The sequence below is a fragment of the Echinops telfairi genome, unplaced genomic scaffold (genome assembly GCF_000313985.2).
Source record: "Echinops telfairi isolate 266 unplaced genomic scaffold, ASM31398v2 ScPeMD7_18;HRSCAF=68, whole genome shotgun sequence".
NCBI classification, from domain to species: domain Eukaryota; kingdom Metazoa; phylum Chordata; class Mammalia; order Afrosoricida; family Tenrecidae; genus Echinops; species Echinops telfairi.
The window spans coordinates 33,473,769-33,501,078 of NW_022103915.1; the positions used below are offsets into that span (position 1 = coordinate 33,473,769).

The window sequence follows — 27,310 nt, forward strand, 5'->3', positions numbered from 1 at the left end:
AGACTTGGTGGTCTACTTCCCCCAGATCAGCCACGGACAGTCCCGCGGAGCCCAGTTCTGCTTGGACACATACAGGGTCACCCGGGGTCAGAGTCGACTCACAGGCAACTGAAACATAAGATTGTGTCTCTAGAATAAGGTGACCAGATTTTAACATTGGTAAAGCGGGACGAAAGCGGGACACCATTGATAAAACTCTTATCCTGGGGAAATAGCCACATGGCAGCCGAAAACCATATCCCCTAACTTGTTGTGCATTCTTTCCCAAAAGCGGGACTTTTTAAAAATGCCGTGGGATGCAGAAAAAACTGTTAAAAATCAGGACTGTCCCGCCAAAAGTGGGACATCTGGTCACCTTACTCTAGAAGTGGGATTGGGCCTGAGGCTGCTTTAGATAAGGTACCCACAGAAGACCCTACGGGGAACAATGAGCGGCTCATCTTGGCAAAGGTTTAGAGCAGAAGCATTCCTGACAGAAGGCAGAGATTTGGAGCAGCAAACATTCCAGATAGAAGCAAAAACACTCCAGACAGCAAGGGTGGGGGGGGCGATGCAGAGGGGATGACCTTGGGTGAAACCTGGGAGAGGGGATGCAGAGAGGCAGGGACAAGAAGGACAGGCGATCGGAACCTGTGAAGAGAGGGGCGAGTGGCAATCCAGGTAGGGACCAGATGGATAACCGCTTCATTCTTAGAGCCCGGGGAAATCACTGAAGTGCTTTTAAACAAGAGACTCTTGTGCTACTTGAAGCCTTCAGAGATGGCTCTGGCTGAGGACAGGAAAGAGCTGGAAGGTGGGCTGCACAAACGGAGCCAGAGAGCCTGGCCACAGCAGTTGCCATTGTCCAGGAGAGAAATAAATGATGGTGGCTCGATGTCAAGTATCCAAATGGGATCGTTCCCTGGCTCTCTTCATAGGACATCATTTCCAGTGAAGCCCCGCTCCTTCTGGTTTTCCAAGGCGAGCAAAAGCCTTCATGGCCATGCAGTAGTAATTCACGGTGAGTGGCCAGCTGACATCACCTCTCAGCCACCAAGTAGAGGAAGCAAGACAGCCTGCACAATCAACGAGCTGGTCACTCAGAAAGACATCGATGTGATCATAGGAAATACAAGGGCATCACCACTGAGGGCTTCAGCTTTGACTCACGAGTGGCACCCACATTTATTTCCTATGAGCCAAGTGTCCCCAAAGACCCCCGATGGGCAACCCATGCCATTAATCAACACCCTGCCACCAGAGGTACTTCGGAGAGCACAGAGGGATGAGAACAGTTCTCTGAAATGAACGAGGAGAGAGATGGTTCAGAAAGACAGTGACCCTCTCTTCACTCAGCCCAAAGCACAGACTCTCCAAGCAAAGTCCTTCCTCTGGGACTGCCCCTCCCACCCAGCCCAGCAGGCCAGCACTTTCCCTGACCCGTCGCTCTGCCATCGGTATCTAAGAGCCTGCTGACTTTCTGGGGTCGTAGTCATACATCTCAAGAAGAACAGGGGGAGACAGAACATCTGAGCCCTAAATGCGAAACCGATGAGCTCATCCGTGTGATTTATTTCCAAGGATCTTGAGTGATCAGAATTGATGGTTCATCATTGTGAGACATCATCGCCACCTGTTAGTATGTGAGTTTTTAAACAATTCAGCGGTTATAGTAGGAGGAAAGGAGCCCTGGTGGCCTAGTGCTTTGTAGGTTGGGCTGCTAACTGCAAGGCCAGCAGTTTGAAACCACTAGTGACGTTAAGGCTTTCTACTCCTGTCGAAATTGACGATCTCGGAAACCCACAGGGGCAGTTCTACTCTGTCATCCAGAGTTTCCACCAGTCAGAACGGACGTGGGGGCAGAGAGTTCTGTTTTATAGAGTGAGGAGGAGCCATGAATGATTTACAGACAACAGCTTAGTCAAAAAATTAGAACCTTCGCCAGATTAACCTTTTGTCCTTACCCATCCCCAGTTTTAATCATGAGCTCCTCCCTAAAAAACAAACCATAATGTTTTGTTGAAATTTGCATTCCTTTGCATTTTGTGAAAAGGGCATCATACTTTGTCTTTTTGGGAAACTTTTCTTGTTTTGTTTTTACCTAAATGGCTCTTATTATGAAGATTCATGTATATTGTTTTATGTATCTACATTTAATTGGTATTTCACAACTTTGTAATAGTCTACTGCATTCCATATTTTTAAATGCATTTTATTATGTCTCATAATGGAGAGAAAAACACAGCAATATATCCTGAGTCTTCCTAACTCAACATTGTTTAATTACAAACTTAAGAACACAAGCAACAAATGCTACTGAGTAAAATCGTGAGGCTTAGGTATTTAGAGGTGGCAGTGGCAGCTCCGTGGTAGCATTCTTACCTTTCACACAGGAGACCTGGGTTCAGTTCCCAGCCCGGGCAGCGCAAGTGCAGCCATCACTCATCTGTCAGTGCAGGCGTGCTAAGAGAGATGCTAAGAAAGACCAGGAAGAAAGGCCTGGTAGCTCTATGGTATTTTTCTGCAAGTAATGCAGGTAAGTGATGTGCCCACGTATAGTATGCATTGTATGCCTAGGAAACTAGTGCACGAGAGGTTTGTTCATTTGGCCAAAATTTGATAATGCATGCATTATTTGCATGGAAATATAGTCCTTTTGAAAAAATCAGCCAGTGAAAACTCTCTGTGAAACCTGGGCCAATCCCGTTGAGATGGGAGTCATCATGAGTCAAGGGTTAGCTCAACAGCAGCGAACATCCATCACAACAGTGGTGCCAGGTGGGACTGACCTCAATCAGCACTGTTAGAATTAGCAAGGCAGGGGCAGCTTAGTGGGAGTCTTTGCAAAGACAGTATAATGTTTTATGTATTTTATTTCCCTTTTATTTTTTTAAAAGAAAACGATCATACCTGTAAGGGAAAAGAGCAGAAATTAACATTACAGCCTTGGCATTTTAAGATAGTAGAGGAGGAAAAAAGATAAAGATGGGGGAGTCCAGAGAAGGCAAACCTTCCCCATGTATCATGCGATGAAGCAGAGATAACACTCCAGGAGTCGGTACAGCAGTATGTTCTAGAAGGATGCCATTTTAACCCATCTGATGCTTAGTCCCTTCCCATTAAGCACATCCCCCAGTTCTACACCCTCAGACAGAATCTCTATTTGCTGGAGAAAGGATGGCACACTACACCCCTGGGCAGGGGACCATCTCCTCACTGGACCCAGGCATCTGGTGTTCTTAGACTAAGATCAAACTATGTAGAATCAGAGATCCTTCTGTTGGAAGCCCTGATCTGGCAGTAAATAGTGATAGCTGGTGGCTGAGTTACATAACATCTCTGGGCAATAATTCCCCACCTAAAAGAAACTGAATAATGCTGTCCTAATATGAGTCAATGTCCCTGAGGGACACAAATAGTGAGCTGCTCAGTTACTAATGGAAAGGTTGGTGTTTCAAATCCATGCAGAGGCTCCTCAGAAGAAAGGTCTGGGGATCTACTTCTGAAAAACCAACCCTTCAAATGCGTGTGGAGCACAGCCCTGTTCTGACACAGGCGGGGGCACCGCTAGATGGCAGCTGGCTTCATAGGACATAAAATCAAATAAATGGTTGGCCTTCCAAAGGCCCTGGATAGATTTTCATTCTTCTTCCCCTTGTTTTCTTGATTCCCTCTCTTCATGCCTTATGGAGAAAAGATTGAAGTTCTCAAGTATTTTGTCTACTTGAATCCACAATCAATGCTCACGAAAGCAATAACCAAGCAATTAAACGGCATACTGCATTAGGCACATTCCTTTAAAGTGTTAAAGAGCAAGGACTAAGGTACTCCTTATCCGAGCCATGGAATTTTCAATTGCCATATGTGCCACATATGCACATATGTCATATATACACTTGCCATATGCATGTGAAAGTTGGACACGGAATAAGCAAGACGGAAGAAGACTGGGTGCATTGGAATTAGGTTGTGGGCGAAGGATCTTGAGAATCGCATGGACCGCCAGGTGGGCTGACACAGTGGCTGCAACAACGGGCTCAAACTTACAGTAGTGAGGATGGCACAGGACTGGGCAGTGCTTTGTTCTGCTGTGCATCGGGTCTCTGTGAGTCGGGGCTGACTGGATCAGGCACCTCCTGTCAACTCACAAGATGCATTCCTATTGCAAAGGCAGTTAGGCTCCATCACGCCACAGCTCTCAGGCCTCCACCATGTTCTCTGAGGATGAAAGCCAATCAGATGAAAGCGTCAGGCTCCAGGCCGCCCAGGACGTTAATGTCGTTGCTCAGAGCGGCAGGCTCCTTTCAGCAGGGACATTCCCTTCAGAAAATGAGGGACGACCATGGAATTGAAGGTTGAGCAGCATGCACTTCTACCTGGCCACCTCGTTCAAATATCGTCCAGTGACTGCACTATGTGAAAACAACTCAGCTTCAGGGCAATGAGAAGTCAAAAACTGCTGGAAATGAACTTGGGTCTCTTCATTTTTTTAATACATGTGCACATTTTAGCAGGGCAATTAGATCTGTGACTAAATACGCAGGCCTGGGAGACATCACCTGATGCATTTCGTAGTTGATTACTAAAAGCAAAGAAATATGAACAAATGCTAACTAACTGTGACCACCTTCAGCATAATCTGTTCTATTGAAGGGAGAAAGAAATCGATTTGTTAATCTGAGGTGAGTGGACTGTGGACCACTGAGATCTTCCGAGCCCATCTTCCACTCTCGGTCTGTTACAGCCTAGGAGGCCAGAGCAGAAGACGGAGCTACAACCCAGCCAGGCCTCTTGACTGCTTAATCTCATTCCCTGCCATGAAGGCATGTCTGATTCACCTTGACCTTACAGGATCAAGTGAAACTATTCCTGTGGGTTTCTGGGACTGTAACTCGCTCTGAGAGGAGAAAGCCTGATCTGTCTTCTCATGGAATGGATGGTGGTTTCAAACTGCCGCCCTGGGAGTTAGCAGTCCAACCTGTAGCAGCGAACCTCCAGGTGCGCACTTCAAATCCACCAGATGCTCCAAGGGAGGTCAACATGGAGTGCTCGTGATGTGGGATAAACTCCATGACCACTAAGAATGACAACAAGTTTAAAGGTCCAAGAACCACTACCCTCTCTGTAAAGCTTGAATGACTTCACCACGGTCATTCAGCTTTCAAACTGCCCAGGTCCCAAGTCCTGGACAATCTTGTCTAAGTCGGGGTAGTTTCCCCCATGAGGCACTGAATCCAGCTCCTAGTCGAGAAACACAGCTTCTCTCTCTTTCTCATTGTAAGCATCTACTTAAATTTATTAGAATTCTCTTTAGTAGAAAGTTCGGCAAAGAGGAAAGCCCAGAATGGATGGGAGAAGAACCTGAAATTCAATGTGCGGGGTCACTTTAGCCGTCGTCTCCAACCCACATATCTGAACCGGACTCAGAACACCAGCCTCATCAGGGGGCTCATGGCTGGGGTGGGCACTGCTGGCAGGCCATACCACAACCACATCTTCCTTCCTCAGCCCTCAGCAGAAAAGAACTCCATCTTCCAGGCTCCAAAGGGCACAATCCAAATTAGTCTATCAGTTTCTCAACCTCAGCACCCCTGACACGTGGAGTTGGGTGATCCGTTGCTATGGTGGTGGGTAGAGGGCTGCCCCCTGCACTGTAGTGTATTGGGCAGCATCCTTGGCCTCTGCCCACTTGATGCCCCGTAGCATCCCACAAGTGGCGACAGCCAAATGTGTCCTTAGACATGGCCCAGTGTCCCCTGGGGCAAAATGATCTTTGGAAATCATGGAAATACTCTTCTTTCTTACGACCAATGGATGGCAGCTAAAGGGTCTTCGAGGGGAAAGCACCCTGCCGTGCGACATGGGACATAAAAGGTGAACATCCTTCTCAGTCCGAGGACACCTTCTCTCTGGAGGTGGCATTTAGAACTGCCCCACCCACGAAGGGACCACATGAGGAGCTGGCCTGGGGCAAAATAAGCATCCCTGATATATGAGAGAGACACATTTCTTTAATCTTTATTCCAATTTTCAGTAATAACTATCAACAATAGTTACTGCCTCTTGGTGGTAGGAGCACAGGTACTTTTTCTAAACGTACCTTTATTGTCTTTTGAAAAACTAACGAACATGTATTATGCTTATAATAATTTTTTTAAAAACCCACCAACCTATTCTACTTGGGGAGAAAAGGAAAAAGACAGGCTAGCACATGGAAAAGACAAAATATAAATGAATTTGCTTTGAACTGTACCTTCGTCTTCCATCTGTTCAATCTCAGATAATACACTTCTATCTATCTTATACTCAGACATATGTCGACAGTAAAATCGGTGAGCACAAGACTATAGGAGCTCATGAAATTGGCTCTTTACAATGGGAGCAATGTAATTAAACAGAATTTCACAAATGCCCTGATTACCAAGATACCACTAGCCCGGCTTCACGTTTAAACACCGTGGGGAGGAATGCTGTCTTCATGATAATGACATCTAATTGGAGAGCCAGATCGAGATAAATGATCGAGACGCTTGTCCTTTCACCCACAATGAAAAGGTAAGTTAATTGAAGCACATCAAGAAGGGGGGTCAAGGTGTAACCAGCAGAGCTGTGTTCCCCAGAAAATCCAGAGCAAAAATCATCTGCATCACAATAAGGTCCTTCACGCTGCTAAAATGTTTCTTTTAGAAGGCAATTCATTTAAAAGTGTGTTTGCACAGCAGGAAGAACAGAAATGGAATCAAAGCCCTGTCGGTGTAAGAGGAGTCGGAAATGGGACGGACATTCCAGCAGCGATGATCACATCACCTAGCAGGGAAACAGAATGTGATTTACCAATGCAGCCTCTGGCTGATGGGTTTGCTAGCCGCTTAAGAAAGAAAGAAAGAAAAATGTTTAAGACCCAAGAACAAGGTCTCTTGTCGGTGATCTAGCACAGAGACCAACGAGGAAAGAGTGAGAGGGTTGGTCCAGAGGGGGGGGGGGGGGGGGGGGGGGGACTGGGGATGGCATTCAGAAGGGAAAGGACCTAATCAGGTCGAAGGTATGGAAAGGCCACCTATGAATGAACACGCCCTTGGAGATTTCAGCTTTCTTCCACGGGAGTGGTATGCGTTCAGCTCTTTGAAAATATCTCCTTTCAGCTTAAGGAAAGCCCAGCTGCGACTACAACTTCATCTCTGTGACAGGCTCCATCAAGCACTTTCTCCGTCTACCTGCAAGTCGTTCCTCATTTCTCTGCAAACGACTTGATTTCCTTTCCGCAATCTTTTCGAAGCAAACCATGGTCAATGATCCCAACAGATACTTCCTAAATGTAGACAGTGGTTAGGACACCTGCTTAAATAAAGCCTTGGCGCAAGAAAACTAAACACAGCTAAGAAACACTGAAGTTAGGTTGGCTGGTTCTATGCAAAATTTGGCTTGATTTCCATGATTCTTTGCCCAGAAAATGCTTTGAGACAGAGAACAGCTGGCGATAATAATGCTTTAAAAAACTTTGGTCTGTTTAAAATAGGTAACATTTATTGTATACTTATTGTTTTCCAGGCACGATGCTAAGCATTTGACATATATTACATTCATTCAGTACTTACAGCAACACGCCCGAGGTGCAGATACAATTGTTGTCATCATCCCATTTTACAGATGAGGAAACGGAGCCACTTGGACACAGAGAAACTGGCCGAAGGTCCCACAGTTCGTGAGCGGCAGGTTAAGACTGGAACCCAGTAAGTCTGATAAGAGCTCCCGTATGGTTAATGACTATCGGGTAATTTTCAACTTGGGCTGCACAATAGAATCACTTAGGGTGATGTTGAAACTCTCGACACCCCAGGCTGCTTCCAGACCAGATGCTTCAGTCTCTCAATGGGTGACGCCCAGGCAACAATGTTTCTCAACCATCTCAGGTAGTTGCAATTTGCAATCACAGTTGAAAGCCACAGCACTGTACAGGACTAGCTTTAGCTCAAATGTGATGCGACTTAATTATCATATTTTGGCATAATAATTAACATCTATTTGAAATGATCTTAATCTGAAAAATATATATTAAGTTACCCATTGAGACTAGCACTAGTGTTCACCCAGGACTCTGAAAGAATAAGTAAACCACTGCTTTCTCAGAACAGAATCTCTGCCTCCCCTATATGTCATCTGCTTCCTAAGTTAAAAGACATCAAGTTTCCAAGATCTACATTTACGTCCGAAATTTTAAAAATGGTACTTAGGTCAAGCCCCTGGGAGGACCATATACTTAACATGCTCTCTGCTAACCCAAAGGTTGGTGGCTCAAGTCTATGCAGAGGTATCTTGGAAGAACGGCCTTGAGATCTACCTCAAAGGAATCACTCATTGCAAACCCTATGAAGCACAGCTCTCTGAAAAACACAATGTCACCAAGAGTTGGCGTCAATGTCATGGCGAGTCACTTAGATGAAAGGAGTAGAAGGGCCATTGAGACTATGACTGTGGGACCATAGCGGGAGTTCTTGACTTCTCCCATCTGTAGTTCGCCATCCCTGAAGGATTATTCATTAGAGCGTCAGCCCCAACAATTGCTGAGAGGTTTACAGGACATGAGGGGTGTCATGTAGTCAGAATGGTGGCTGACACATAACAAGTGCAAAAGAAACATCAGCTGATTTCATTGTTACTAATAGGCAAAAAATCTACAAAAAGTGTCACACCTAACGGTTTCAGGAATAGGAATTTGACTATAGTGTTGGAGAACTTGAATTCTGTAATATCCTTTAGTAAGAGCAATTTAAAAGCGATTTACTTGGTCCATACACAGAGGTTTCTACTAAACACAAAATATCAGGCCTCTCAAAAGCATTTAATTTGATGTATGCAATTCATGGTCATGTAAACATTATAACCACCCACTGTTTTCAACTGTGGCAACCCCAAGACTGATATAGACAGGTAGATAGAGAGACACACACATTGTATATATACATATGTGTGTGCTTCTATGTGTATATATATGCAAATGGACATATAATGTATGTATATGTTTATATGTGTGTGATATATGCATATACATACATATATGCATCATATACATATATTGCCTTGGCTAACTTGTATTCTAGGTCTGCTATAGAATTACATGCATGCTTCAGTGACAGGACAAAAATATATGAAAACATATGTGTGTAAAGATCATTGATTTTTAAGGAACATGTTGTAAACTAAACTAAGACATGGCTAAGTCACACTCACCTGGTCAGCAAGAATTAAGAAATCTGATCATGAAAGAGTTGGAGAAGACATGAAGCAATAAGACCTCTTGTAAATCATCAACTGGAGTAACCTGGCACAAACACTAGGGAAACCACCCACAATTACCCAGTAAAGCTGAACATGTGTTTATCTAATGTATCCACAACTCTGTCCCTGGGCATCTATGTATTCTACCCCCAAACACATGCTCTCAAAAGTGTTAATCATCATCATAGAAACTGGAAATAATCCACAAGTCCATCAACAGTGGCATATGAATAGTTAAACAAATTGTGAGATATTCTAGTACCGGCCATATGGTAGATGCAAATAAGCCAAAAGATGTAGAGATGTTGACAAGAACAAAGTCACTTCCCATGGTGTTTAAAAACAGGCAAGCCGTGTGGTGGATCAAGTTACAGACAGAGATGGTGACGCTAAAGCAGAGCAATGGAGCGTGGCAGCAATTCTGCAGGAAGTCAAACGTGTGGCTGTTAGGGTTCAAAGTCATACATGCCTGGGTTAATTCCAAACAAAACATGTTTAAACATGTCTCTGCGACCAGCCAATGCCTGCAGACGAGTGCTTTCAGAAATATTCTTGCTGTAGTCTCACGGGGCACCCGAAAAGAAAACAACAACAGGTCCAAACAAAACAGTGGCTTTCAAAGGGATTTGCTGGACCAGTTAAATGCAAGGTAGAGGAATCCACACAGAAGGTAATGGCCACTGTTTCTGGGATCCCAAAAGGGTGAGTGACCTTGATCGATTTCCTCAGAGGACACAGGATCATCATGGAGGCTTAGTAGGAAGAAGTTTTCAGAAAATTAAAAATTGCATTGGTGAGGAAAGTAATGTCAAGAAATGTTTTTTTCCATCAGGACAGCCAGCTTCGCTGGGATATCTTAGCCCCACCCCCACCTCACCCTACAGCCTTGACCTTGCTCCTTTCGACTTCTTTTCATTCCTCCCAGACTGCTAAAAGGACAAACTGATTTGTCTTAGAAGAACAGTCCACGTCCTTGTCCTTCTTAGAGACCACGGTAGGGAGACTTCGATACATACTTAGGATGTCTGGTCAGAAGAGACCAGTCCCTGGAGTGGGACATGGTGTGTGGTAAAGCGGAGGGGCAGCGAGAGGAAGACCTCCAAAGGAATGAATGGACACGTGGTTGCAACCACAGGATGAGGCAGGACTGGGCAGGGTTCCTTCTGTTGAGCAGGGGTCGCCATGGGTCCGAGCCACCTTGATGGCACCTAACGACAACACAACAGACTTAAAGAACAGTTAAAAGGAAGACCATTTAAGTCCTTTGGGATGTCAAAACTACCATTTTGGTGTGGTGTAAATCAGAGTGCTGAATTCCTCGGAGAAGAATTCAAGAGATGCAAGTCCGGCCTAGACGTGCAAAGAAGTAAATGGAGTATATATATGTTAAGGAGCAATAGCTTCACATTTTGATACTTTTGTTTAATAAACCTTTCTCTGATTATCAAACTAAAAGAATATATGAGAAAGAGAAAAGAAACACAGTCAGAATAAATAGAAAGCACACCGAAAAAAATTTCAAATGTGTCAAACATGACAACATGCAAAATAAATGTTCTATAGCCAAACATTTAGACTGATTTAAAATAATAATAAGAGTAGAGGTATAGGGATATCCATTGCAATTGGGTTGATTTCAATTCAGAGCAACTCAGTATAAGGTTTCTGAGGCTAAACCTTTATAAGAACAGATAGTCTCATCTTGCTCTCTTAGCGTAGTTGGTAGGTTTTGAACCACTGACCTTGGGGTTAGTTCCCAAATCCACAACTCCGCCAGGGCTGTGATGAAATAAGCTGTTTGCATTAAGAGTCATCTTAAAGCTATTTTAAGAAAATGCAGATTCCAGTTCAACAGGTTTGGGTGGGCCTGCGAATCTGAATATGTGACACACTTTCACGGGAGACTGTGCTTCGATCCCAGAGCCACACGGTGAAGAGAGGCAGGGTACAGGAGACTTCATTTCTTAAATTCCTTACGGTGTGATTTAAAAACTAAGCTAAGCTAGAGTAAATTTAACCAATAGAAAAGCCAGAGCAGGTACACATATCACTGCAAGTCTAAATTTGAAAAGCTTTCTTTAGGGGGGAGGGTAAAATATATTTTTGCAAGTTTGACGTCAAGGCTCCACGGGAGTCTTAGGCTCACCTAAGTGGAAGTTATTTATAGTCTTCATTTGCCACTCTTGGTGTGCATATTCAGACATCTCCTTGCAGAAACATTCATGTTTGATTAAAATCCAAATATATTCTTTTCCTAAAAGCCCTCAAATCTTGAATTTCAACATATCCTTGTTCTAGCTAAGGGGCTGTGGCCCCATTGGTACTTTGCTTTCTTTCAGTCTTTGCCTAATCAGATCTTTTGTGGTCTTTTTTCCAAGCATTTGTCTCTAAAGTGTAAGAACACTGGGCGCAGAGGGGGAAAAATATATGATTATTCAGCAGCATAATAATTATTCAGCCTAGAAAACTGTGTTCTCAGGAAATTAAGTATTTATGTTAAATCCCAAACCATTATTCACTCAGGGCTCTGACAAGAGGGCTGTGCAAAGTTCTTGGGAAAATTCCATTCGCTTTTCATCCCATTGGTCCATGAACTTTTGCAAGTCCCCTCGTATTTCTGTCACCGGAGGATAAAATCACGCTGGCCCTATTTTGGCTCTTAGGTAGACAGTCACTGAGCTTCTGACGGGCAGAGCAATCTCTCTGGAAGGCACTCTGAGAAGGGAAAGATGCCAATCATCTTAAAATACAACCGTCTTAGTCACTGAGCGCCGCTGTAACAGAAAGCCCTTAGGTGAGTGGCCGGAGCAAGCAGGGACTTCTCCCAGCCTGGAAGTCTGACGGCAGGGCGCTGTCCCGAGAAGCCTTCCCCTGCCCTGGCTCTGAAGGGAGCGTCTATCTCTCCAACTTCTAGTCCTTGGCTCCTTGGTGATCTTCAGGTGACGTGGCATCTATCTTCCCCCATCTCTGCTCGCTTGCTTTCTTGATGACCGTACTTTTCACAAATTATGAGCACACCCCCACAAGGCACCCCTGCATATCATGCTGTCGAATCCACCTGGTGTGCTTAAGAACCGAATGCGCAATGAGCTAGTCCGTTTTCAAAAGCCATGCACTGTGTGTGTAAAACTGTTGTCACCTCTTCGGTCTCTTTTACGTCTCATGAGATTAACGTAAGAAGCACCCTACATAAACACTGCCCCCCTAACATAACAGAGAAAACCCATTTCCCAAGTGGGGTTATGACCACAGGCTGAGGGATCAGAATTTGTGACACTTTATTTTGGGGGGGGGGCACAATTCCTTCCACAATGCCTGCTCAACTTTTGACAAGCCTAAATTAAATATGGCGATATTTACAAAAGAAGCCCCTAGGTGGTGCCAATGTTTGAACGCTCCACTTAGGCAAATGTTAGCAACTTCAACACACTCAGAAGTGCCCACGAAGACAGGCCTGGTGCTCTGCTTCTGAAAGGGTCTACTCTGTACCCCTGGGGTTCCGTGAGCCAGAATGGATTCAAGGGCACTCAGGACAACAACCGTACAGGGCGATTCCCAGCAAAGTGCTGTTGTTATCTTACATCTCCACTTAAAGATCCCATCTCAGTGAAAGCAAAATTTCAGGTTGCTGGGCTTGAAATAGTAACCCACAGACCTTTATAGAGATGTAAAAGAATTTCTGTACAATCTTTGGCCCCCTGCAACGTTTGTCCAAACTGTTATCGACCTTTGATTCTCCAAGCCTGGAAACTGGGCAGACAGTAAAGGCAAAGTCTCCAGTGCCCTGGTCCTTCCCCACTGTCAAACCACACACCAGCGACGATCAAAGGCAGCCAGAAAGTGGTCCCGTGAGGCAATGTTTTAGAGATTCCAGAATGCTTTATGGAGGCTTTTTAAAACCTTACCTGCACAGAAGAAGACTCACTCCCAAATGATGGCTGTAAACACTGACCTCAGCTCAATCAGGAGACAGGTAGTTGACATATAAATCAACAGACAAAGGCAAGATTCAATAATGAGGGTCCCTTCTAAAATCAAGTCGGGAGGTTAATTTCATGTGTCAACTTGACTACGGTATCGTAGCCAGTGGATGGGTCGGGGAGTCCTCGTCTTCATAGTGTATTAAAGTGGTTGCATGTGATGAAGCCAGTGGACTTTAAAGAAAGCAGATCACCTTCTAAAATGTGGGCAAACCAAGATAAACTCACTGCCATCGAGTCAATTCCAACTCACATCGATCCTGTGGGACAGAGTAGAAGGAACGGCCCCACTTGGGTTCTTAGACCTTTCAATCTTTTCCAGAGCGGACAGCTTTTTCTTTCTCCCGTGGAGCAGCTGGTGGGCTTGGATCGCTGACCTGGAGGCTAGCAGCTAAAGGCCTAGCACACTATGCCACCAAGGCCCCGCCCTAGTGTACGTGGGCCTCCTTAAACCAGGTGACGTCTGAAAGAGACCTCACCAGCGAGCTGGAAACAGGTGGGATTCCTGAGCATACTGCCCTTAGTCATCTTTCAGGTCTGGAATTCGATTCCCACACCCCACACCCCACACGCCACACCCCACACGCCACACGCCACCCCGTGGCTCAATTGTCAATGAAACAATAGACAGGTCTCTCGGAGGAACAAGGCACCTGATGAGGTACACACACCTTAGTAGCAACCATTTCAGATAAAAGGCAGCATTTACTCAAGGACCAAGCTCACACGGGTTAGGAAAGGAGGAGGAAGGGGGCTACGTGAGGACCCATGAGGGGACTGCGATGAAACAAAATGGGAACGAATTGTGGAATTTAAAGTTGATGATCTACTCTGGAGCCCTTCACCCATTCACAGTAAGAAGTTAAAAATACAGAAATGAGCTGAAGGCCCGAGGAGCAAAACAAGAGTTTCCCTAGGGTGTAGTCTGACTTTGGACACTAAATAGACATACTGCAAGAACTCCTCCACTCTTCTCTCTTCCTGTCACTTGACCGACACGTTTTTGAGAGTCAAGGTCGCCCGGAATCTGACCTACAAAATTTGAATTTACCTGCCCGTCATAACCACACGTGCAAATCTCTTAAAACCAATCTTTCTTTCTCTCTGCTGTCTCCTCTCTCTGTTTCTTTCTATCTTACTTCTCGGTCTCCCTGCCTACTCTCTATCTACATCATCTATATCTGTAGCACTATAATCAGTATCTATACCTAGACCGAGTCTCTGGGACGCACTGTGGGTAAGCACCCAACCACTACTCAGATGGGTCAAACTCACCCAGAGGCATCTCAGAAGACAGGCCTGTCCATGTACTCTCAAAACATCACAGCCTGGACAACCCTCTGGAGCTCCGTTCTGCACCCACGGCTCGCTAGGAATCAGAATCAGTTTGACAACAACTACCTCTGGTGGCACCGTCAGACCAGCATCGACTGCTCATAGAAAATCAGTGTTCGTGGAGGGAGGGTGGGGTGGAAAGGGGGAACCAATTACAAGGATCTACATGTAACCTCCTCCCTGGGGGACGGACAACAGAAAAGTGGGTGAAGGGTGACGTCGGACAGTGTAAGACATGACAAAATAATAATCTGTAAATTATCAAGGGTTCATGAGGGAGGGGGAAAAATGAAGAGCTGATGCCAGGGGTTTAGGTGGCGAGCAAATGTTTTGAGAATGATGAGGGCAATGAATGTACAAATGTGCTTTACACAATTGATGCATGTATGGATTGTGATAAGACTGATAAGAGCCCCCAATAAAATGATTTTTAAAAAGAAAAGAAAAGTCAGTGTTCAAACTCAGCAGCCGCTCCACTGGAGAAAGAAGAGGCTGTCTGCATCTGTGAGGAGTAATAGTCTTAGAAGCCCCATGTAGAATCAATGAGTCCGAACTGACTTGACGGCGGCAGGTTGAGAGTTATTTTTCTGTGGGTGGGTGTTGGTATATTTCATTGTACACATACCCAAGGATGCTTCAAAAACTTGGTGGAGAAATGGAAGTAAAAGGTCATGGAATTTTCCCACAAACATAGAGATCCCCTTTTCCAAAGCAGCAGAGGTTGTCCGTCTGGTTCTATTTCTCACAGATCAGGACTAAGACACCAAGCGATGAACTGCCAAGTGGACTCAACAGTCGTGTTACAATTTCAGAGGTCAGGGACTGTCAGTCCCATGTAAATGCAAGCATCTCTCGCAAATTATTTTAGGAAGCAGCTACCGTCAAGAGTTCTGAGATAACGACCCTGAAGACCCACAAATCTTGAAGGCTTAGAACCGTAATTTCTTGCGACAGCTCACTCGGCTGGCATACCATAGTTCATAACGATATGCTCTACAGCCTACCTTGGTAAGTCGTATCTGAGATACTAAACACTTGCAAGTGGTCCTCGAAAATACCACTATTCGTCTGTACTCAGTCAGAGCAAAAGGTAAAGAAGGAAATCAAAGATTCAAGGAAGAAACTACTTTGCAGGATTAATAGTCCACATGAACCCCAGCCTCTTCTCTCCAAAGGCCAGAAAAACTAGATGGTGCCCCGCTACCCTATTGGTTCCTCTACCAGAGGCACAAAACAATAGGAGGGGAAATAGAGAATAAAATTCAAAGGCATGAAACAATGAAGGCCTGGCTTACTGACTGGGGGAATGAGAAGAACCCCCAGACCATGGTCCTGAGGTGCTTTTTAGTCTGAAATGAAAACACTCCTGGAAATAACCTTTCGGCCAAATAACAGATTTACTCATGACAAACAACAACAATATCTCCTCTAAATACTGTGCTCCTTTAAAGAAATCATATAGATGAGACCAAATGGTCAACATTTACACTGAACTAGGGATGAGATAGGAAGGGGGTAGTGCAGCTAGGTTGATGGAAACTGAACTAGAACGGAAACGATGAGACTGCTGACACACTATGAGAAAGGTAGCCAATGTTACGGAACAATACAAGAAATTGTTAAATGGGAACTTTATTTGCTGTGTAAACTTCCACCAAAACACAAGGAAGTTACTAATGTGGGGGAGGGGGTGTAACCTTGACGCCCCTCCCCCTGCCATCCTTGCAGCAGTGAATTCCTTACTGTCTAACTGCCTTCTTTATAACTCCCACCTACTGACTGGTTGGGACCATGTAAATGTCAGGTATTTTTGACCCACCAAGAGGGCTGGAAAGATTGCCAATAATGCAAAGAAGGGCTCTGGTACCCTTGTGGGGTGGGAGCATACAAATAAAGCATATGTAACCTTAGCAAGGGGGATTGGTCCGCTTCGCCACCCCATGAGGAAAATGAGCCGTGGCAGAAGCAGAGAAGGAGATCTCCCTGTGGTCAAGACAGAAGGACCACGAGTGGGGCATGACCTCACGATGCTGCACAGCGAGAAGGGGCAGATAAATAGCAGCCGCAGAACCGGGAGACCAGCAAGAGTCAGTGCTTGCAGGCAGGAAGCTTCCTGCCGGAGTTGACAACCTCTGAGAGAGCTGAAAATGCTTTGCAACACTTGCTAGAGCAGAGCAGAGTTCAAGGGACTACCTGCGAAGCTGAGGATCGGAGAGGGTGTGCCTGTGGGCATGGCTCGGCAGACTGCCCTAACCTCAGAACTGTACCCTGAGCATTTCTGATCCTGAACTGTGACTTCTCAATTTCATCAGTGACCCCTGTAATTTTGAGGATGGACTGTGAGTTCTGGGAGGGCAGCAGAGAAATCAGACAGAGACAGCTATAGGAGGTTTGGTTGGAATCATAATTGGTACAAAGAAGGTGGGAAAGTGGACGCATGCTCTCTGTCTCACAGAAATCAGCCTTGGGCTGATGCCGAGAGTGACTCTCCTGCCCAGTTGTGAAATCGGTAGCGGTCAGACACCATGCCCACACCATTTTACACGCGTGCTCCAAAATAAATAAATAGATAAGTGAACAGGGCCTTTGCAAATAAAATAAAGCCAATACGACATGCTGAGATGACATTTTCATAGTGTACCAGCTGGATATTTTGTGAAAGTGGCAATTATCATATTTCAGTTTGAATTCAGAGGCCTCTGCTTCCAGACAACATATGCTAATCCCTGGTAACATCGGCCCTCAAAGCACAATGTTGTGAAAATGCTTACAGGAGCTTTTCAATCAATATTATCTGAATCTAATTCTGACCAGCACTTCCCAACATACTGAAAACAGAATGGCAGATTTCTCTGGAATGTTAGTATTAATAGATATAAAACTTCCCCATCGCCATATCGTGATAAGACTCTTGTTTGTCTGCATTTCCAAGGCCACTTCTTTTTTTTTCCCCACTGATGCCTCTCAAGATAAACATAGATGACAAATCCACCACAAGGGAAATTGCTTTGTGCTATTTTTTCTCAACCAAATGGATGACATCTAGTCAATGAGCTCTCCTTTGTGACACACCAAAGCATCTTTTGTTGTGCCAACCAACATTTCATTTATTTACATGTTATCTCCCAACATACATAAATAGCCTCTACGAAATGACAGTCCTGCGATTACGCCCTGGTTGCATACGATGATGCATGCAGCTGCCAACCACCAAGGTCAACAGTTCAAAACCATGAGTCACTCCTTGGGAGAAAGACAGAAGGCTTTCTACTCCCGTAAAGAGTTACCATCCCGGGAACCCACAGGGCCGTTCTACTCTGTGCTCCGGGGTTGGAATTGACTCAATGTCAGTGAGGTTTGTTTTGTTTTGTTTAGTTTTTGTTATTTGAGGTCAGCCCCCAGCAGAGGCGTGAAATTCAGTGGAATCTGATGATCATCAAATATTCATCCAGCTGTGCTTCCTCTCTTGTTTCCTTTGATGGACGACCGTCGGCTATCATCCTTTCAGAGATGATTGGCTGATTTCAGTGACTTGCCCAAGAATTTCCCTGTGACTGTCCCAGATCAAAATAAACTGACGTCATACTTAAAACGTACACCCCCCCGCCCAACCATGCAGCAAAATTAAATACTATGAGTCTTTTGAGATTAAGCTTCCAACAACATTTTATTTCAGAGGTATTACCACCTCGTTCCTTTTGGTGCAACTCCACTAGTTCAGCCGCAGGACTGCAGCCCCCACCCCACCCTAGTACCTTTCAATTCCATTTTACAGCTCCCTCCCACTGACTTGGCCACTTCTTCATTGTCCATCCCCCGCCTTACATCTTCACTTTTTCTTACCCAACATGGCCCTTGAGCACACAATAATCACATTTGTCACAAACTCATTTGCCCATCTCCTCTTCCTTATTATTTATTTGGCAAAACTACAACCCCGGTTAAACTAAATCCTTTCCCTTCTACAGAACCACTGGCCAAACCTAGAGAAAAATGGACAATTCTGATTGGCATTTCTTTAAAGACACAACACTAATCTCAAAGAGCTTTCAACTCTACTCAGGGATCCCATTACTTTTTCCAGTAAGAATTTAGATTCTTACCGCTAGAAAATCATTTTACATTTCTATCCTTTCCTCCCACTTCTCTATGGAGCCGGATTCTTGTTGGTTTAGAAAACAGGAGCAAACCGAAGATAACCACAACATTTCTCAAAACTGTCTTCCCATCTCCACAAATCCAAAAGAAGCAATGTCTAAGCTCCAGCTAACGTGGCCAACCTCGCAATTGATGCACTAGCTCTCATCTCTTCTTGTGTCTGCAAGGAGATCCCTCCAGGAAATCTTCCCAACTCCTCCAGTCGTTGCACCATCCGCTCCTCGGTTTGCTAAACAATGACCGCCCTTTGTTCAGGTCTTCCCCTAGTCAGGATTCAGTCCACTTCTCCATCCTTTCCTCTGAAACGTCCGCAATTCCAGCACTGCCATTCAGGTGTGTTTGATTTGATCTCTTCTGTCTTTGTTCGAGAAGGTCTGCCTAGTCTGCCGCTACCAAGCTGGGGACCCAGCTATTGTGAACCGAGGACTCTCTGCTGCTTCACCTAGTGATCACATCTCACGTTCTTCTCTCTGGGAACTCTCATCATCAAGCGTTGGCACACAGAATGTGGTTTCTTGCCCTCTTGCCCTCAGTGGCAGTTCCTTCTCCATCTCCTTCACTACTTCCCTCCAGCTCACAGCCTCTACATGTGGGGATCGCAGGACGTCAGGTTCACCTTGTACTATCTGCTCACTCACAAAGAGGAACACACCGATGGCCAAAAAACAGCCCCAACTCCTAATGGCAAAAGCTCAAAGGAGGGAGAGAGTGAAAAAGGAAGGAATTCGGTGTTCAAAAATAAAGAACGGTATGAGACGCCACCAGCAAGTAAGAGCGTCCATCACCAACACAGAAAACGTATTTGATACAAAAATATCAGCAAATGAAGCACCACTGATAACCCCTTGATAATACTTCTAATTTTGTAGGCACTTGATGTGAAGGACTGTCTTGGCTATAATCCAAATTTTTTAGCTATGCGCAAAACTATTTAGATAAAAGCAAGCGCCTACCTTACATGATTTCAGATCTGGCCAAAGATGATCCAGAATCCAAAGAAATGGGCTAAGACTGATGAAGAGCCCCAAAGTGCTGCTGTGTATGCAGAGCTTTCGAGATGATAAGCGCTGGACTCTTCATAAGAAAATGGCGAGATACACGTGGAGAAAATATATCTACAGCATTCTAATCTTTTATAAGGCAGCTTACATAAGCGCATTTAGGCCATGATTTTTTTTAAAGGTGGGAGACGAATGTGAATTATAAGGGAAAAAACTAAAGCATAAGTAATTATGTAAGTGAAGAGTAAAAAAATGAATAAACGGATGTTTGTGGGAAAATTATTTGTATACATACGAAATAGTCACGTGTTCTTTTGCATGCCATACAGACCAGCGGACAGCAGCAATACTGTCTCGATGTCCAGATTCATACAGAGGAGGGACTGAATCTCCCAAGTCCAGAGAGCCTGTGCTTTGATGACTGCTTCCCCGGGGAGGGAACACATGCTCTTTTTTAGGGCTTCTCCCAAAGAACAGCGGGTGGTTTGAAACTGCTGACCTTGCAGACAGCAGCTCAGCGCATGAACCGCTATGCCACCAGGGCTGCTGGACACCACAGAGACGTTACAAAAGGTGAAAATGGCCATCCTGCCCTGCCTCCTATAGTCCCTGGGGGTGTTGGAAAGTATTGAAAAATAGATCCAGATGTGAACTGGCTATCAACAAGTAATTAAAAGCACTGGGCTAATGACTTTTTAGATGCAGGCTAATGAAATAAACACAACCATTGCACAGACAAAGAAACAGACTCAGGTCTCAAACAATGTCAAGCTTTAAAAAAAGGGTGGTGGTGGTCGGGGGGGAGGTGTCTCTCTCTCTCTCTCTCTCTCTCTCTCTCTCTGTTTTCTGTCCTGTCTCATTAGACCGATTTGGATTGGGAAACAGCTCGTTAGACCACTGACAAGGCTGTAAACAAGTAACAATCTCCCTGGTTGGATTCCCAGGCACGTCATTCAAGCACAGCTCATCTGTCAATGGAGGCTTGTATGTTGCCCTGCTGGCGGACAAGTGTCTATTGTTTCCAGACTCAGATGGACACGTAAGAAAAGTCTGGCTATCCACCTCCAGACACCAGTCAGTTCCAACCCCATAGATCACAATGGTTTGACGGTGTTGACTCAGCAAATGCTAACAACAATGACACCTTGATCTTGAGTTCAGATGAAAGCAGTGAAAGGAGGCTAGATGGCAGACAGCAAAACAGAATTTGCTGTGGACTAATCCAGCAGTGAGTAGCATAAAGGGGCAACAGACGTAACCGACAGACACGTGTAACCTGTAGCCGGCAGCCAGCTGCCCTGTGGGTACAACGCACTTGAAAGATACCTGGCTGGGGTCACAGCAAGTGCACAGCACAGACTCGCTTGCACCGTTCTTAAAGCAGCTACAGATACAGATGGAAATCTGCCTTACCACGTAGACAACTGGGTACCACCAGCATCGAGCATGCTAAGTAGGGTTGCCATTTTACACACAGACTGTGAACCACAATGGGGATCCACAAGGTGGCGTTGTGTTTCCCGCAGGTCCCACATGAACGCTCGGTCACGGTGGAAAAATGAGATGAAGTTTTCATGGCAAAATCTGGAGACAAGCATCTTCACGATGCTTCTTTCAAAAGCTACCCTCTGCTCACCGATGGGATGAAAACTTAAAGGCATATTGTGTTTCGTGCAGACATACCCAGCTGTCTTACAGATGATTACAGATGTAGTGTACAATTTGGACATAATTAAAATGCATCGGCCCAAATACCAGATATCTTGGTAACATCCTTAATTTTGGTGAGGAGGAAACATGTACTGATTTTTAACAAATCTCGATGTGCACAAATATACTTCTAGCCCCTGAACATCAGTTTAGAAATAATTCTTAAGACTTGACAGAAGCCAGTGTCAATGAAAGCCATTGCTTTGGGGTCACATAAGAACAGAAAATGTTAATACATTTGAATTTTTCTAAGCACTGACTTAAAAATAAAAATTCTCACTGTCCAGCCTGGTCAGAGAAATAACCCACATCAAGATCAAGCCTACTGAGCCAATGGCAGGCGAACACACATGTAGAGCTTGATCGTTGGTGAACCTTGGCAACGGGTCTACCACAGAAAGTGACTTATACAGAAGCACGGTGCAAAACTTGAACCCTACAGGAAGCCAAGTACATAAAGGCCACTATGACCCACCAACATTGAACCCCAGCAACACTGAACTAGATAGACGGGGGGGCCCTCAACTTCCCAGTGGACCCCCATTCTCTAATGGAGGGAACATTTCCCTTTTTCAGGTAACCACTCCTCCCCATTGCTACCCTGAAGCTGACCGTCATCACACTGCGCGTTCTGTACCAGGTTCACGTTCCGGAGGCAAGCATGCACCAAAATGAGGCTGGAGCCTTTCCAGGAGTATGGAGTTGGGAGCTGGGCTGAACCTTACACTTCCTTTCCTGGAGTGAAGCTGAGAAGGGCAGGGCAATACCCGCACCCAAAGCCATGACTGCCATCAGTGGGGAGCCAGGCCTGGAAGGACAGCATCATCCAGAGAGGGAAAGAGGCCGGAGGTTCTGGGTGTTGAGAAGTCCTACAAGCCAAGCCCACCTGCACCCCTGCTCTGTTCTTTGCTACATAAACCAGTAAGCACCCCATTTTCTGGCTTGAGCTGAAGTTGTTTGTCTTGCAGCCCAGAATGTCCCAAATAACCCAAACCCAAAGTGAATGGAACACATACTTGTAAGCCCGGAAGAAAGCATTTGTTCTTGGTTACAAACCTTTGAGGTGAGGCACATCTGCACAGGTGGCCCGGGACTGCATTCACTCAACATTCCGTGGGTTTGGCAGGAGAAAGGCTGTCTTGGGGTAGGGAGAGAATCATCCCCAGGTTAAAAAAGCAGGTTTGTCTAGAGAAGATAACAGGTGTACCAACCCTGGGAAGCTCCCCAGAAACAGAACTAGGGATAGAAGAGCACACAGACTTGCTCTAAAGATAGCTGTGTGACCTTGTGGGAGTTGCTGAACTTCTTTAAGCTTCGGGTTTCCTCTTCTGTAAATGAGACTAGTACCATTATCACAGGGGGCTTAGAAAGCGGGTTTTCTTTAAGGGTGCGCCTAAGGGTCAGCATCATAACCACCTGACATGCTTGTTCTAATGCAGATTCCCGGGTCCTTCCCAGACCTTCCGAATGGAGGTCTGCACTGCAGGCAGGCAGGGAGGGAGGGAGGGAGGGAGAGAGTGAGGGGAGGAAGGAGCGAAGAACGGAGAGAGAAAAGAGGAGAGAGAAAGAAGGAAAGGAAGCAGCTTAGGTGACCTTTATGGGCACTACAGTTTGAGACCCATGCGTTATAGGATTAAACGTGTCAGTAATTAGTACAGCCAAGCACAGTTGCTATGGCCTGTGATGAACTCTCAGAAAACTCACTGTCATCAAGTCGGTGCCAAGTCATGGCAACCCTTTAGGACAGGGTAGAACTGCCCCTGTGAGTTTCCAAGAGTACCCATCTTTACAGGACTAGAAATATTTCTCCCAAGGTCGGTCGTTTCTAACTGCTGACCTTGGGGCTATCAGCTCAACATGTAACCCCTATGTCACCAGGACTCTTTGACTAAAGAACTTTTAGTGAAAGTTTCCTATTTACTTCTACCAACAAGCACACCCATCCGCATAAACACAAAGGCTGCTGAACTTGAAATTAGAGCCATGATGTTTTTCCCCAAATAACGTGAAGTTTTACTTTGCAATGGGGAAAAAAAGATGATCACAGTTTTTGCCATTAAAATCGGGAATTCTCAACCTTGACGGTGCGTTAAAGTCATCTGGAGAGGTTTTAAAACTCCTGATGTTCAAGGCCATCTCCTTGACCCCTGCGTGTCTCTATAGGTGAATGTTCGGCCATCAGCACTTTTCAATGTTTCCCCAAGAGATCGCATCATGCTGCCAGAGTTTTCAGAAACTATGTGGAAAGAATGCCAACAACATACAATGAGATCCCAGAGAGAAAAGTTCAGGTGTCCTGGAAATTATGCAGGCATGCTAATATCATTGTCTCCTAAAGGAGGCTAGATTTTAGTTGCTACCTTTTTAATTAAGTGATAAACTTAGAGAGCACAGTAAAAGTCTATCAGTAGATTTACGTTTGTTGGTGTTAGATGGCATCATGTCAGTTCTGACCCATATCAACCCTATGCACAATGCAACGCAACATCATCCTTCCAACTGTTCCGATGCCTGAGCCCATTGTTGCAGCCACTGTGCCAACCCTCTTCTTGAGAGCCTTCCTGTTTTCCCCTGCCCCTCTGCTTGACCAAGTACAATGTCCTTCTCCAGGGACTGGTCTCTCCTGACATGACCATGCCCAAAGTATGTAGATGAAGTCTTGTCATCCTTGCCTCTAAGGAGCACTCTGGCTGTACTTCTTCCCAGACAGATCGGTTTGTCCTTGTAGCAGTCCCTGCTAACTTTCAATATTCTTCTCCACGATTCAAATGCACCCATTCTTTTTCGGTCTTCCTTATTCAATGTCTGCCTTTCACATGCACACGAGACAATGGAAAGTACCATGGTTTGGGTCAGGTGTACCTTAGATTTGTAGCCATAAAATTGGAAGATGGGTCAACATACATGGAAGGATATCATGCTTGGTAAAGCAGAGGGTCAACGAAGGCTCGCAGTGAGGTGCAGGACACCGTGGCTGCGACAATGAGCTCAAGCATAGGAACAATTGTGAGGATGGGTCAGGAGCAGCCCGGGTCTTGGGCTGCTGTCCAGAGGGTCCTGGTGAGTCGCAATCAACTCGATGGCACCTACCACCAACAACAAAAAACGATAAATAATGCTCGGTTCTTTGTGTAGCCAATGTATTTACAGGTCTTTGTTTTAAAAATAAAAAAGCCATAAGCAGAGTTGACCGTGGTGTGTCACAAGCCAGCCTCTGCGATGATCCTAATTCTGTGCTCTTGGCGTTCCAAAGAGGAGAAGGAAAAGAGAACTTTACGAGTGAACACAACAGAACCCAACTCGAATGAGAGGAAAATCCAAGGGCATGTCAATGATGTCTGTTAACGTCAGGGACTTCAGAAGCTAGCACCATTTCATCTTCCAGGCTCCGTAAAGCACACATCCCACTGTAGAAGCAAGAATCCCAAAGCTTCAGCTCAAGGGTCCAGCATTGTCACTGGAGAGCCGAGTGCTCACTTCCTCTCACCAGTCAAACGTGTCTCTGGTGTGCCTAATGGAGAGCGACTGGAGAGAAAGTAAGAAAATCAGTGTCCCCAATAACAGCCAGAGCAATACACAAAACCATACAAACAAAAACGTCTAGTCTGACACGTCTTTGGGTGTTTTTGAGCCTGTTGTTGTCAGGTGGCTTAGAGTAGGATGAGCACGAACACCCTGCCTGGTCCTGCACCAGCCTCACAATTATTACGGTGTCCCAGCCACTGCGGCATCCCTCTTTCCTCGTCCCTCCCCCCATCCTGGCTTCTAAGGAGCTTCCGTTTGTACTTCCTCTCTGGCAGATTCGTTTGTTCTTTTGGTAGTCACGGTACTTTCAATATTTTCCTCCAACGCGGTAATTCAAATGAACCAATTCTTCTCCAGTCTTCCTTACGCGGTCCGGTCTTTCTGAGGGGAAGAGGCTTCCTGCTCGCCTAAGAAATGGACTGGATTTCAGCTCCCACACAGTTGGAAGCACCAGGCATGGTGACTGCTTCTAAGATCTGGATTGTGGCTGGAAAGGGAGGGGCCAATTATGTCATGACACCTTCTCCCCCAAAGGTAATTGACAGCAGCTGGGACAAGTGTTGTTTGTGTCCTCCCACCCCCGCCTGTGATAGGAAGCGTAGCGGAGGCATTTTGCCACATCTCCATTTCCTCCTTGAGAGCCGAGTGACAGGCTTAGTTCTTCTCCATCCGAGACTTTTGAAAATATGTTTTGACTTTCAAGGAGCATTTGAATACAGAAACGGAAGGTCAACGAATCTGACAGGCAGCTGTCGGAAACAGGACAGATTTGTTTAGCATTTGAGTCAGCAGGTTTTTTTAAGATCAATTTCAAAGAGGAATTTTGAAGAGAATATTTCTCCTACACAACAAGACTCTTATTAATTTGAAGACAGTGTTTCAGTTTTACCAAAAATAACTTCTCAACTCCTACTTTACATGGTATAAAATGAAAACAGAAAAATAAGCGTCCCAGCAAAAATAGAATGACCCTATCCTTGGGTTCTTAAAACCTTGAGATACTGGTAAACATTCTGATATCCCTCAATGAGCTTGACTGCGAGCCAAAAAGGTTGGAAGTTCAAGTCCACCCAGAGAAACCTTGAAAGAAAGACCTGGTAATAGACTACAGAAAAATCACTCACTGAAATCCCAAGGGGGCACAGTTCTACCCTAGCACAAACAGGATCATCATGAATTGGAGATAACTTGGCAGTAAGTGATCTGGGTTTATAAAGCTCCTGTGGAATGTTCTGAAAGGGAGATTCCTAACGTCACCCCAGACCCCCTGAATCAGAAACTGGGAACAGCATCAGGACACTACCTTCATCACAAACAGTTCAGACTATGCTGACGTGGGGGCCTCTGAATCACACGTTGCAGAAACCACTGCCCTGAAAACTACAAAGAAAGTCCGCAAGATCATATGCTTTGTCCCGGACACCAAACCCAAGTCAAACCAGTTGCCATCAAGTTGATTCTGCCTCCTGGCAATGACATGTGGGTCAAAATAGAACCGTGTTCCACTGGGTTTTTAAAGGCAATTTTTCAGGAAGTAAGACAATCAGGTCTGGGTTGGCTTTGCGGTTGTTGTTTGTTTGTTTTTTCTAAGATTTGAACCCCCAATCTTTCCATTCTTAGTCAAACTCTTAGCCATTCGCACCACCCAGGGGCCATCCTGGACATTTCACCCATGCAAAGGCCTCTGGGGGTCCGAAATTCCATCTACTCAACTTCAGCAATAAGTTGTTCGAGCTACTCCCATGGCCTTTGGGAGTTAATGCACTCACCATAATGTCTTGGGCTTTCTTATCTGTAAAACCTGAGAGCTATTTTTAAGGAATTAAACAAAGGCAGGCTCGTTTTAACTCGTTTAGTTGCTACTTCCCTTAGCTGTAGTGATGCACGAAGTCAGACAAATCTCTACCAAGTAATGCCATTAAAACCCCAGTGAGAACAATTTCTCGTGCTGGAAATCCATTTGTGCAAGACTGTAATAGACCAGGAGACGTAAGCAGAGATGATTTCCACCTTGCTTTGCCCTGCCTACAATCCCGGGGCTACAGTGCATCCCAGACACCATCAGCTATCAAGCGCATCCACAGCACGCTTTCCCATCACTACAGCAAGGCATTGGGGAGCAGTCGCTCACTAAGTTAATTTGTTTGTATTGATTCCAGGATCCATTCAAATCAGTACATTACAGAAAGAAGTGCGTGAGGAGGTTAAGGAACTGCCACGGTTGTGTTCAATCTCGGTCCATTAACCCACTCCAGTAGAGTTTTCAGTGAAATAGCACTCGCATGTTCTTTGTTCACTACTAAAAGCATCCTACAATAGTGTCCATACATTGTAATAAGCTCACAA

At 45.2% G+C, this 27,310-nt stretch overlaps 1 protein-coding gene across 1 annotated transcript in view; it reads right to left on the reverse strand.

The window, feature by feature from the left end:
- The window catches only part of RGS6 (regulator of G protein signaling 6), a 611,147-nt gene that overhangs the window by 461,032 nt on the left and 122,805 nt on the right, over positions 1-27,310 (reverse strand). The window lies entirely within an intron of this gene.